We start from the raw sequence: 14,302 nt of genomic DNA, 5'->3' as shown, positions 1-14,302 counted from the left end.
TAGTTTACTGCCTTTAGAAAGTTTCCAGGCCACCAGGCAAGGAGAAGGAACTCAGAAGGAGAATGCAGACTCTATCAGTTGAAGAGATGGAACCAAGAATCTAAGGAGACCAGCATGCTAGAGTTTTTGGACAGGGTACTAGAGGGAAGAGAGCTATGTAGAAAGAAAATTCAAGTGTTCAGCAGAGTACTGCCTATGTAGGTGTGACAAAACTACCAGAGGCCAGGGAAAGAACCATTTGAAAGGACCGGGGGGATCAGTACTTGGCAATTACAAAGTTTTGGGAACAGTGCTTGTTCTCTTAAGCCACACTGGAAAACCTCACAATTCACAGGGCACTGAGCAGCATAATTAGAAGGGTCTTGCCTCAGTAGTGGGACATAATTAGCCCTAGATCTAATGTTGCTCTGGTCCTACCTAAAAACAATAAAAGAAAGACTTTAAAGGATCAGATAGTTGAACTGCATCCCATAATGCAGCTCAATATTTCCAGGAATACAAAATTATCTGGCCCCAAAAAGGTACAATTCACAATGTCTGGCATTTAGTCAAAGACTACCAAGCATACAAAGAAGTAGGAAAATATGACCCACACTGAACAGAAAAATTAACCAATCAAAACCAACTCAGAACTGATTAAATGTTAGAATTGACAGAATAAAAAAATTAAAGCAGTACCTGTAACATAACTGCATTCCAAATGGTAAAAAAAAAGTTAGAGACATAAAAGATATTTTTAAAAAGACCCAAATTGAACATCTGAAGATGAAAACAACGTGTGAGATGAAAAATACACTTGATAAAATTAACAGTGGATTAAGCACGGCAGAAGAAAAATTAATGGATATGTATATATAGCAACAGAAACTATCTAAAAAGAAACAGAGAGAAAAAAAGGTTTAAAAAATGAGAAGGAAACCAGTGAGTTGTGGGACAATTCTAAGTGACCTAATACATGTGTAACTGGAGTCTCTCAAAAAAAGGAGGGAGGAAAAGAAAAAAAAATATTTGAAGAAATCATGGCCAATAACTTTCCAAATTTTATTGAAAACTATAAACCCACAGATTTAAGAATCTCAATGTGCTACAAGCATGAGAAACATGAAGAGAAATACACCAAGATATATAACAATCAAACAGCTCCCATACCAGTAATAAAGAGAAATTTTTTATGCCAAAAAAGACACATTATGTAGAAAGAACAAAGAAAAAATGACAATGGACCTTTCATCAGAAAGAATACAAGTTAAAAAAAAGTGGAGCAACATCTTTAAAGTACAAGAGTCAACTCAGAATTCTCTCACAGAGAAATTATCTACCCAAAACAAAGGCCAAATAAAGATATTTTCCAACATAAGAAAGCTGAAAGAATTCATTAGCAGCTGATCCATACTATAAGAATAGTTAAAAAAAAAAAATCCTCCAGGCAGAAGGAAAATGAAATGGAAGCCTGGAACTTCAAAAAAGAAGTGCATTGGGAATGGTAACTATGTGGGCAGATACGTAAGTTTTTTTCTTATTATTTAAACCTCTTTAAAACATAATTGACTGGTTAACCCAAAATACTAACAATGTATCATGGAGTTTATTTTATGTACATACAAACGTAATATATACATGCATACACATAAAATGTATGGCAAAACTACAAAAGCCAGAGGAAGGAAATGGAACTATACTTTGTAAGATTCTAATGTTATAGATGAAGTAGAATAATGCTATTTGATGATAATATTAGACTGAAATGAATTAAAGACTTATTCTATAAACCCTAAAGCAACCACTAAAACAACAACAAAAAGAGTTTTAGCTGATATGTCAACAAAGGAGATAAAACAGAGTTAAAACAATTATTCATTAATTCTCCAAACAGATGGAAAAAGAGAAAAAAGAACAGTACCAAGATAATTAGACTTAAACCTAATCATAATCAGTAATTACACTAAATGTAAAAGTTCTAAATACTTCAGTTAAAATACAGAGATTATCAGAGTGGATATAAAAGCAAAATCCAGCTATATGCTTTTTATATAAGAGATACTTTAAGTCTAAAGACACATCAAGGTTAACATTAAAAGAATGGTGAAAGGTATACCATACTAACACTGGGGATAAAAAAAAGTCTGGGGTGGCCATATTAATATCAGAAAAAGCAGATTTCAGAGCAAAGAATATTACCAGCAAAAAGGAAGGTGCTATAATGACAAAGGTACAAACTCATATAGAGGGCATAACAATCCTAAGTGATAATGCATGTAATACTGGCTTCAAAATACATAACAAAAACTTGAACACTATCTACCAACTTGACTCAATCAGCATTTGTAGAATATTCCTCCAACATCAGCATAATACATTCTTTTAAAGTGCATATGAAACATTTGCCAAACAGGATCGTAGTCTGGGTCATAAAACAAGTCTCAAGGAATCAAGTCATACAAAGAACATTCTTGGACCACACAAGCAGTTAGCAGTATAGTTAGCATTCATCAAGTTCTGCCCAGCACTCAGATCCATTTCTTCCATGGTATGTTCCTCCCTGTTGCCTCTCATGTGTTTTGATTTTTCTCTGACCCACATGGCTCAAGGATCCTTTCTCTCAATTATCTGATAGGGAAGAGGCCTCCATTCTGCTCTTCTACAAAACTTCAAGAATAAGCATTTCTTCAGGACCAGTTAACTGAAACAATATGTTGTGGCAAGCAAAATTCTCAGTGCAAACATTTGAACTTCAGGACAGCACATAATTTGGAAAAAATGTCCTATTTTTTCTATACATTAATTTCAGCTCTGGAAATGACTCCACTTGTAGAAGCTAGTACAATTATATCATATTTCTGCTCTATTTACTCAGCTTTTCTTACTTGCTATTTGATCTTTGTAAAACTAGCATATTGGATGACATTCAGAAGTATGCCACATTCCTGTGGCTATACCCAGATTCTGACCAAAAAGAAAAAAGACAAAAATAATACAAATTATGTGCAGACTTTGCAGACTTTTCTTTGGTATATTATTCATAAAGCATCTTATAAGAATGTATAAAGTGAAAGCAGACATTTGAAGATTGAAGAAAATGGTATTTTCACAAAAAACAATAGTGATTAAAAAGAAAATAAATATAGGCAAGCATGTGCTACTGAAGGGAAACAGAGCTATGACTTACACACTTTTTAAATGACAATATGTAGAACTTCCCAGTGTTTATTTTTTTTATTTTTTATTTTTTTAAAGATTTTATTTATTTATTCATTCGACAGAGATAGAGACAGCCAGCGAGAGAGGGAACACAAGCAGGGGGAGTGGGAGAGGAAGAAGCAGGCTCATGGCGGAGGAGCCTGATGTGGGGCTCGATCCCATAATGCTGGGATCACGCCCTGAGCCGAAGGCAGACGCTTAACCGCTGTGCCACCCAGGCACCCCCTCCCCAGTGTTTATTTTTGAGCATCATCCCTGCAAATTTCATTTGTATCATCATGTGACTTTATTTGCCCATTTTCAANTCCCCAGTGTTTATTTTTGAGCATCATCCCTGCAAATTTCATTTGTATCATCATGTGACTTTATTTGCCCATTTTCAATTGTGCCATTTCTGATAGAAATATTTGCAGCCTCACTGTACGCATGTACAATGTAGATGGAGTTGGACTCTTTATATTTTCTCCCTACTTGCTTTCTTCCTTACTAAAATACATGCCAATGGTTAAATTTTGAAAGAAAAGGAAATTAGTATGAAAATAATAATTCTTAATCTCTAAAACAATTACTAAATTCTACAGCTATCAGGAAAAACTGCCCACCAAAGGCTGAAGCATAGCCTTGGATTTATAATTAATTCAGCAAACATTGATTGAACGCTCCTCTCTGCTAGGCACTGGGGTGAATGAAAATAGACATGTACTTGGTACATGTGAAACTAGAGCCCAGGTCAATAAAGTCCTAATTTATATACTACTTTTCGCTCCCACTCAAGGGAGCCATGTTGGGATGCAAGCAAGTGAAGAGGTTATCAATAAACGAGTCATTTTAAATCTGACCTAATTTATAAAGACAGTAAATCTGTAAAACTTACTTCATTAACAGTGATACATTACACCGGGTATTATATTTGTCTGGTCAGTACTACTACCCTTTCCCAAGTTTCAACATTAAAATTCTCATAGGAATTGCTATATTCTTACCTGAACCTGCATTCTGGCTTCTGAAGGGAGAGCACCTACGCAAGGCTAAGGGAATCAAAAACCTTCTTTCCCCCACCTCCTCCCTCTTTCACTGTGGGATCACAGTGAGGAGCAAACAAGTTTCTCTTAGGGTAGAAAGTTCAAAAGGTATAACTTGGGAACTATGAGCGACAAGTTCCTATATTCATGGACAAATCTGTACCTAGTTAGTGAAATCAAACTGCCAAGTGGAGAGAAGAGATGGGAGACTAGGTGTTTGGTGGCACCCAAATACCTGGTTCCTGTTCCTGAGTCACAGCTCTAATCCCCTCTGTTTGGTCTATAAGACAAATTGCCCCCTCTTTGCCTAAGCTTATTGAGTTTGTTCTTTTATAAATCACTTGCAAACAGAAGGACTTAAATCAGTGTATTTTAACAGTCCTGCTGGGGCTATTGCCTTAAAGAGAAGAATCCTTCCCCACTGGAAAGCCTCACATAAGAGAATAAGAACAGAGATTTACACAGTTAATCAGGAAGTTTAGTAATAATTCTATAAGCAAAGTGTTCTGTTCTATGATAAAGAATCACCTCCAAATAAATGTCAAGAGGAAGTAACACTTCAGCTCAAAAAATACATTGTTGCAAGAAGACACAAGAGCTATTCTAAATTTGAATTAACATGTTCATTTATCAAATATTGACTAGCTTTGTCATCACAGGTAAAAAAAAAAAAGTATGATTCTAGAGAGGAAACTTTTTGTTTTTCCTCCAGCAAAACTTGTCCCTAATTTAGATGGAAATAAAAAGTGTCCTATGTGGGGGGCGCCTGGGTGGCACAGCGGTTGGGCGTCTGCCTTTGGCTCAGGGCGTGATCCCGGCGTTCTGGGATCGAGCCCCACATCAGGCTCCTCCGCTATGAGCCTGCTTCTTCNAAAGTATGATTCTAGAGGGGAAACTTTTTGTTTTTCCTCCAGCAAAACTTGTCCCTAATTTAGATGGAAATAAAGAGAGTCCTATGTGGAAGTTTTGAATCTACATAAAGTTGAATCTAGGATATGTCTCCATGTAAATAGTGACTCCATGATGCAGAATCAGATGTTCTTCAAGGAAACAGATACTGTTCTTTTGAATGAGTCCCTTTTATTGATCCCAGCCTTGCCTTACCTAAGCTTACTAACACCGAATAAAAACCTAAGAGAATACACGAAATTGGGTTTAGGGAATATTAGATATTAGGTGCTCCATATTATCTTTCACTTCTCATTTTGAGATGCTTGAATTTGGTATTCTGAGTTTAGACTCTTTACCCTGGTAAACACATGGATTGCCACCTTTGGCAGTTGTGCTTTGGTTTCAAGGCTGCCAGGCCCAGGTAATCAGAATATTACTCAAGCAGACCCTGGACTTTTTAGGTCCAAGGATGGTGATCAGATAGTCAAAGGAGAAAGCTTTCAGTTCACATTTGTGTATATTTTCCAAATGCCCACCAGCTCCCAGGTACAGTGCTTGGTGCTGGGAATGCAATAATGGATTAAAACGAAGACACTACCCGAGGTTCTCACGGGAAAGGAAGGGATATCCAAGGCTTATCAGTGAAATCACAGGCTGGCTTCATAGTTACGTGCCCACTCCCAGCAACAGTCAATGGATTGGTTGCATTTGTTGGGTTTGTAAATCTGCTTTAGGCTTTAATAAATAAGATTCTGATTTTCAAAGAAAATGTAGGAATAATGACAATTCTGTAAGAGAAGATAAGGTAAGTAGTAATAAGGTAGAGTACCGCTCTTGTTCAGTGCCAAGCACTCTACTATATGCCTTACTTACATTATGCATCAATAGAGAAATGTATGGAAAACACCTAGCTCAGAGATTGACGCAGAGATGAACTATCATAACTGCTACACACTGGGAGGCCTGGGTGGCTCTGTGGGTTGCATGTCTGACTCTTGGTTTTGGCTCAGGTCATGATATCAGGGTTGTGAGATTGGGCCTGTGTTGGGGGCCCCATGTTGAGCTCTTGATGCAGAATCAGATGTTCTTCAAGGAAACAGATACTGTTCTTTTGAATGAGTCCCTTTTATTGATCCCAGCCTTGCCTTACCTAAGCTTACTAACACCGAATAAAAACCTAAGAGAATACATGAAATTGGGTTTAGGGAATATTAGATATTAGGTGCTCCATATTATCTTTCACTTCTCATTTTGAGATGCTTGAATTTGGTATTCTGAGTTTAGACTCTTTACCCTGGTAAACACATGGATTGCCACCTTTGGCAGTTGTGCTTTGGTTTCAAGGCTGCCAGGCCCAGGTAATCAGAATATTACTCAAGCAGACCCTGGACTTTTTAGGTCCAAGGATGGTGATCAGATAGTCAAAGGAGAAAGCTTTCAGTTCACATTTGTGTATATTTTCCAAATGCCCACCAGCTCCCAGGTACAGTGCTTGGTGCTGGGAATGCAATAATGGATTAAAACGAAGACACTACCCGAGGTTCTCACGGGAAAGGAAGGGATATCCAAGGCTTATCAGTGAAATCACAGGCTGGCTTCATAGTTACGTGCCCACTCCCAGCAACAGTCAATGGATTGGTTGCATTTGTTGGGTTTGTAAATCTGCTTTAGGCTTTAATAAATAAGATTCTGATTTTCAAAGAAAATGTAGGAATAATGACAATTCTGTAAGAGAAGATAAGGTAAGTAGTAATAAGGTAGAGTACCGCTCTTGTTCAGTGCCAAGCACTCTACTATATGCCTTACTTACATTATGCATCAATAGAGAAATGTATGGAAAACACCTAGCTCAGAGATTGACGCAGAGATGAACTATCATAACTGCTACACACTGGGAGGCCTGGGTGGCTCTGTGGGTTGCATGTCTGACTCTTGGTTTTGGCTCAGGTCATGATATCAGGGTTGTGAGATTGGGCCTGTGTTGGGGGCCCCATGTTGAGCTCTCCACTCAGCATGGAGTCAGCTTGAGATTCTCTCTCCCTCCCCCTCTGTGCACTGCTCCCTCAAAAAGTAAATAAATAAATCTTAAAAAATAGTTGCTACACAGTATAACAATCTAGCCAAAGAAATCCTTATTATTTCCATTTAACAGAAGAAGAAGCTAAGGTTCAAAAAGGCAAAAGGACTTATGTAATTCTCACAGCTAATGCATGGCAAGCATGATACCAATTCAGGGAAGGTCTAGCTCCAAAGCTCTTGCTCTTTCTACTCCAATGCAGTTGGATTAGAAAATAGTGCAGAAGCTAATTTGCATGATCTCTCATCTAAGAGCTTCATTTAATTTTAGCAAGCCACACTAATTAAATAAGGATGAAGTACTTGATTTTGTTCAACCACCATTTGTTGAGACTATTTGGCATACAACAAGAAATGTCCTTTGCTAAGCATTCAAAGTTTGGAAGTCAGAAATTGCCTCTTTAACATTTAACCATGTCAGACAGAGCAGATCTGTCTCAGAGAGGACTAGCTTGCCCTGCACTGCCCTTCTGCACATACTCACATTCACACACTCACACACACATTAACAAAGTCTGCCTTCCGGCAAGGGCAGATTTGGGCAATGCCATTCACCTACTTTGAGTTGACTCCTTTAGCAGTGGCAGTCATGTACAGCACAGGGAAGAACAGCAACTACAAATCTTAGAAATGGATTTTAGATCCACCTCTGCCTGTTATTCTCTGGGGCGCGACATTAATCCTTCAACCTTTTTGACCCTCCCCTTCTTTGTCCTACAGTAAACTACTTCAGAGTGGTTTATCTCTAAGGTAACTTGCAGCCTTGATATCTCATGGCTCTCTTTTTGGGTTAAAAATAAGCCTAAATGAGCCAACTGATGTGGTTTATGGTAGCGTTTTAAAGACAAGTCTTGTCTCTTCCTGTGAATAGCAAGTTTCTTGAGAACAAAAACTATGTATCTTTGACTATCTTCTTGCAGCCCCTAGCAAAATACCTATCATGTAATAAGTGTTCAACTGAATTTTTAAATTAATAACAGAATAACTGAACACTTTATATACTAAAGGAAAGTAGATGAGTTTCAAATCAAAAGTCAACAGAAATGTGTCTGGGGTGTCTCAGATGATTTCACATTTCACATCTACTTCTTAATCTAGTTCAAGAATAACAATTCTGGCTGACTGGTCAGATGTCTTTGATAAAAAAAAAACCTGCATTTTATTATTTTTTTTTACAATTGAGTCTTAGTGCTAGGAAGTTTTTTCAATAAAAAGTCAGGCTTATTTTTCTGTTTGTTATTAAATTTCTGGAATACTTGTGAAGGCATCAAGCCATCTGTATGTTCCTCTGAGAAACACAACATGAAATGAACTAGTTCTCTGTTTCTTATCACGAACTTCTGAACTCTGAGTCACTTGTCTAGGTGTTAGGAGATGGGTTAGAATCACAGTGAGTAAGTAAGGGTCTATGATGGAAAAGACTACCTTACTCATTTTTAAATTCCTGGTACCTAAGACAGTGCTAAGCACGCTGTAATGATGATAAACATTTATTGTATTAATGAACCTATGAATAGATGCCTAATTACAGAACTGAATTTGCACTGCTTTCAGAATAAATGTGTTTTATGATATACGTTCCACAGTAAACAGGTTGATAACCTAATTCCATCTAACGGTACTGCTAGCATAAGAGAAGGATCACTCTATGCCTAATAAATTTAACCCCAAGAATCTTAATTCTAAATGAATACCTTAAGGCCTAAATAGTAACTCTGAGAATGCAAAGAGTTACTGAAGTTAACCAAATATCAGGTTACATACTGGAAGGTTACTCAGCTGAAAAGGAGCTATCAAACTGGAATAATGCACACAGTGAAATGAGGCTTCTGTGATGAACAACAGAATGTTATATAAAATAGAGACATCTCAGTTGCAAATGGAAGCAGAGGTTCGAGGTTTCATAGAAATGAAACTATAAAGATAGAGGATTTTTGAGGACTGTCCTGTGTGGAAATTGCAGGATGAGGCAGTCCCTAATCCGAGTCATTGCAGACGATGTGCCTTATCTTAGACAAACACTGATGGAGAGTAGAAAGTTTGAGAAAGGAGGCATGGAAGGCAGGAAATAGTATCAAAATTAGTAATTCGGGGGCACGTGGGTAGCATAGTCAGTTGGGCATCTGACTCTTGGTTTTGGCTCAGGTTTTGGTCTCGGGGTCATAGGATCAAGCCCCACGATGTCAGGCTCTGCTTTCAGTTTGGAGTCTGCTTGAGAGTCTCTCTCCCTCTGCCCCTACTGCTTGTGCTCTCTCTCTCTCAAAGAAAATTACAATAATAATAAAATAAATCTTTAAACAAATTAGTAACTCAGATAAACATCAAATTACAACAATTTATTCTCTTATTCAATCAACAAGAGGTGCTAGGCTTAGAACTGGGAGTTATAAGAAGTAAGATAAATGTGAATAAGACATGATTCTTACCTTTAAGTAGTTTATAGTGAAGGGGCTCCTCCACTTTTCAGGACTGACATAATAAGCACATATGTACCTGTTTCAAAGTTTTCATTTGTAAAGTGAAGATACTACTCTCTAGCCAAACCATCTAAGCAGAGTTTGGAGATAAAATGGTAGCATTATTGTGAAGGTGCTTGATAACCATTTTATATTATATGGAAATAGATTCTTCTTCTTCTACCACTATGATGACAACAGTAGTAGTAAAGAAGAAAGCAAGAATTTTAAAAGATGATAAAAATGTTGAAACATGTTTTTATAGTAGTACAGCTTAAGACTGGTTTCCTAACAAGTTGGAGGCAGTGATCTAGGTGTAACTAACAACCCATGACCAAGCCCAGGGAAAGTACCAACAGGTACCAAAGGAAACTCAAAATCCTTTCTTCTGGTTTTAGCCTGCTGAGGTATATGAAGGTACCTACATGCAGCCACGTCCTTGTACTGTTCGTGATTTCTCTCTCTCTACATCCCAGCCGGGTATATTGTTGCTGCCCTATGGTTTACTATGAACTAGCTTTTATTTATGTATTCATCAATGGTCTCTTGTGACATGGAGCTGAGACTCAAGGCCAAAGAAATACAAGTTGGACTGAAATAAGAACACACGAATGACATTTGGGTATTCTTCTGATTGAAAACATTACTTGGACAGTATTTTTTCAGTGAATTTTACGAATGAAAACAGTGACACCTCCACCCCAAAGAGAATTTCTAAGTAGTGACTACTTGCTATGTTTTAAAAATTCTGAACCTTTGAATACTGCTATCAAATCAAACTAGAAAAAAACCAGAAAACTCGGGTGCCTGGGTGGCTCAGCCAGTTAAGCCTCCTACTTTTGGTTTCAACTCGGGTCATGATCTCATGGGTCATGAGGTGGAGCCCCGCGTGGGACTCTGTGCTCTGTGGGAAGTGTGCTTAAAGACTCTCTCCCTCTGCCCCTCCCCCAACTTGCATGCATTCTCTTTCTCTCAAATAAATAAATCTTAAAAAAAAAAAATAGAAAGTCAACATTCAAAGCTTGAGAATTCAAGACAATAAGGTATCTCATGCCCATGATATAGTTATAGACCATGGAGGAGAGGCTTTGGAAGCCTTGGCAGTGCCTGAGGAGAGAAGAGAAGATAGAGAAGAAATGTGAAAATAAGGGGTAAAGAAAGAAACAGGTTGGGGCACATGGGTGGCTCAGGCAGTTAAGTGTCCAACTCTTGATTTTGGCTCAGGTCATGATCTCAGGGTCATGAGATCAAGTCCCTTGATGGGCTCTGCTGGGTGTGGAACCTGCTTAAGATTCTCTCTTTCTCTCTCTCCCTCTGCCCCTCCCTCCACTCCCCACGTGCTCTCACACGCTCTTCCTCTCTAAAAACAAAAAACAAAACAGGTAAATAAGACCAAAAGCCTAGTGAAACCAGAGAGGGCTCTTCAAGAAATAAGAGCTTGACAGAGGTCATGACATTGTGTCAAGTGCTCAGCATAGGCGGAAGAGCAGATCCAAGAAGTTACTCCTGGACAGCTGGGGAGCCTGGGTGGATACGAACCCTTCAGCTTCAGCCAAGATTGCTTGGGTCAGGGACACAGCAGGGCCAGGAGCCAGAAAAAAGGGCTTTGCCAGACTCTTGGTATTTGTGTTGATTAAACTTAATTCTGTGCCCATTATGCTTGCCAACTTAGGGGAGAGCTTTTCATGTTGTATTAAAAACAGAACAGTAAATATATCTCAGTATTTTCTTCCTGCAGCAGCATAATTGGACTGGGATGGACTCCTGGTTTTGCCATTTACCAGCTGGGTGACTGGGCTAAATTATTTTACTTCTCTGTGCCTCAGGTTTTGCTCCTCTATGCAATGAGGACATCCCCCTAAATAGGGTTCTTGTGAAGATTAAATTAAATAATTGTGCCCATATAATATCAGCATATTAGGTTCTTTAAAAATATTCTTTCCTTCCTTCCTTTCATCTATATCCTCAAGGCACGTGGTCAAAATTCAGAATTAATAGCCAATATTTATTGAATTCTACATACTGTTTTAAGTGCCTTACTTGGAGTAACTACTTAATCAGCACTGCAGCTCCATGAGGCAGATACAATTTTCATTTACATTTTTTAGAGAAGGAAACTGAGGCACAGGGAGGCTAAAAAGCAACTTGCCTAGACTCTCACAGGTAGGAAATTGCAGAGCTGGGACTCAAACCCACAAACTCAGGCACCCAAGCTCCAAAGCTGGTGTTCTTAACCATTGTGTTGCAATGCTTCTGGAACCCAAGGTCAGTACTGTAATCATGAACTCACACCAGGGTTGTGAGTACTGACACATAACAAGGCAATGCCGATAGGAGCTATTTTGTCTTTAGTAAATGATGCTTTAGAAGAAGATCAGTCTGATTTCAGATCCTGGCTCCTCTACTTCTACCTACGTGGCTATGAACAATTATACCTATTCAGTAGAGGAGTTGGGAAGATGACATGAGATGATCTCTGTGAGGGGCCTGGCACAAAGCAGCCATTCCAGAATGTAGTTGCTATTACTATCATGCTTTGGGTTTTTCAAAAATCTGCTGCTGTGAGTTTTTTTGGGGAAAAAAATATTTTTTACTGCCTGGCTGTAAGCAGCCATTTTAAGCTCCAATAGTCTCTCATTTGCTACATTAAATTTGCTACTTTTAATAGGAGATAGTGAAACTAGAATTGGTAGTTAACAGAGAGAAATGATCCATAAAAATCAGGTGGAAATCCAATACTGGTATGAAGTTAGAATTTGTAAAAGCACAAACATAAAATTGCCTAGATATAAGGATAAAAATAGAACATTCTTAGGTTATAATGTCCCCATTACTTAGAAAAGTAACAATAAAATAGCGTTGTCATCTGACAGGAAAACAGCAAGAAATAACCCCTCTCCAACATGTGGCATTGAAAGTCCTTGTTAAGACTCCTTTCCTGTATGATCCAGGAATCCCACTTCTGGATTTTTACCTGAAGGAGATGAAATCATTATCTAGAAGAAATATCTGCATCCCCATGTTCATTGCAGCATTAATTACAACGGCCACCATGTAGAAAAAAGTAAGTGTCCATCCATGGATGAACAGATAGAGAAGATGTATTACTCAGCCATTAAAAAGGAGGGAATTATGCCATTTTTTTTTTAAAGATTTTATTTATTTATTTGACAGAGATAGAGACAGCCAGCGAGAGAGGGAACACAAGGCAGGGGGAGTGGGAGAGGAAGAAGCAGGCTCATAGCGGAGGAGCCTGATGTGGGGCTCGATCCCAGAACGCCGGGATCACGCCCTGAGCCAAAGGCAGACGCTTAACCGCTGTGCCACCCAGGCGCCCCTATGCCATTTTTAACCATAGATGAGACTTGAGGGTATTATGCTAAGTGAAATAAGTCAGACAAATGCTATATGATCTCACTTACTGGTGGACTCTTATGTAAAATCACATAGATTTTGTTCCCTTATATGTGAACTCAAAGGAAGAGTAGATTAGTGGTTGTCAGTGGCAGGGTGAGAAAAATGGGTGAAAGTGGTCAAAGGGGAAAAGTTCCAGTTATAAGCTGAATACATTCTGGGGATTTAATGTACAGTAGAGTGATTAAATGTAATAATACTGTGTTGTATACTTGAAAGTCGCTAAGAGAGTAGACCTTAAAAGTTCTCATCACACACACACACACAAAGGTAATTATGTGTTAACTAACCTTATGGTGACAATCATTTTGCAGTGTATTATGCACCAAATCGTCATGTTGTACATCTTAGACTTAACAATATTATATTTCAGTCTTGATTTGTCTCAATAAAGCTTGGGGGGTAGTAAGAGTTAAGGACATTGGAAAAAATTAGATACTTTCCATCAAAAAAAGACTACTTAAAAAATAGGCTAAAAAATAGGCTATAAAGTAAACCCAGATAAACATGTCAGTAATTAAAGGGCTAAAAAGGGGAGTTAAAATTTTAAGACTCTTTGCTTCCCTTAGTCTAGACAAAACAGTATGAAAGAGACATTTATGGCTTACCAAATATTCATGTGTTCCTCCACTTTCCTTGGACCCTTGGAGTTAGGCAAGGCACTGTGGCTTGGTCTGGTCAATGGGCTATGAGTGAATGTGTCCGTGTGCAACCCTCTCTCTTCTCCTGTCATGAGTATCACAGAACTTATTCCCTGTGGTGCAGCGACAAGATTGTGGCAATTCTATCATACTGGGTACTGAGTGGCGACATGGAGCAGAACTCTGCCTCCTGCCCCATTTGATACATACTGTGGGTGAGAAACAAATTTCTGTTAAGTCAATTAAAGAATTGTTTTTTACAGCATCATAGCCTGTCTCAGCTTGGTTAAAACAGTCTTCAAATAAGCAATTTTATATAGCACTCTATAATTTACATAGATGTTTCAAATGCATGATCATTTTAGGCTAACAAAGGCCTAAAGAACATTCTATTGGTCCAAAGAGTGTAAAATTAGACGTAATATTGTCTTTGATTGAAGCAACCAAGGTTTACATATATTTTTTATTTTTTTTTAAAGATTTTATTTATTTATTCGACAGAGATAGAGACAGCCAGCTAGAGAGGGAACACAAGCAGGGGGAGTGGGAGAGGAAGAAGCAGGCTCATAGCAGAGGAGCCTGATGTGGGGCTCGATCCCGTAAC

General features: G+C 38.3%; 1 protein-coding gene and 1 long non-coding RNA gene across 32 annotated transcripts in view; one reads left to right on the top strand and one right to left on the bottom strand.

Annotated features, from left to right (window-relative positions):
• Positions 1-14,302, bottom strand: part of DLG2 (discs large MAGUK scaffold protein 2) — a 1,964,683-nt gene that overhangs the window by 95,163 nt on the left and 1,855,218 nt on the right. The window lies entirely within an intron of this gene.
• Positions 1-14,302, top strand: part of LOC105241548 — a 159,968-nt gene that overhangs the window by 22,711 nt on the left and 122,955 nt on the right. Inside the window, exon 5 of one of the 12 annotated variants that reach the window (XR_004627130.1) lies at positions 12,595-12,707. The exons of the other annotated variants lie outside the window; for them this stretch is intronic. This is a non-coding gene — a long non-coding RNA (uncharacterized LOC105241548). The remainder of the gene's footprint in view (positions 1-12,594; positions 12,708-14,302) is intronic. 12 annotated transcript variants of the gene reach the window in all.

This window comes from Ailuropoda melanoleuca, chromosome 8 (genome assembly GCF_002007445.2).
Source record: "Ailuropoda melanoleuca isolate Jingjing chromosome 8, ASM200744v2, whole genome shotgun sequence".
In the NCBI taxonomy this organism is placed as follows: domain Eukaryota; kingdom Metazoa; phylum Chordata; class Mammalia; order Carnivora; family Ursidae; genus Ailuropoda; species Ailuropoda melanoleuca.
Note: the sequence above shows the minus strand (reverse complement) of the source record. Positions and strands in the feature narration are given on the sequence as shown.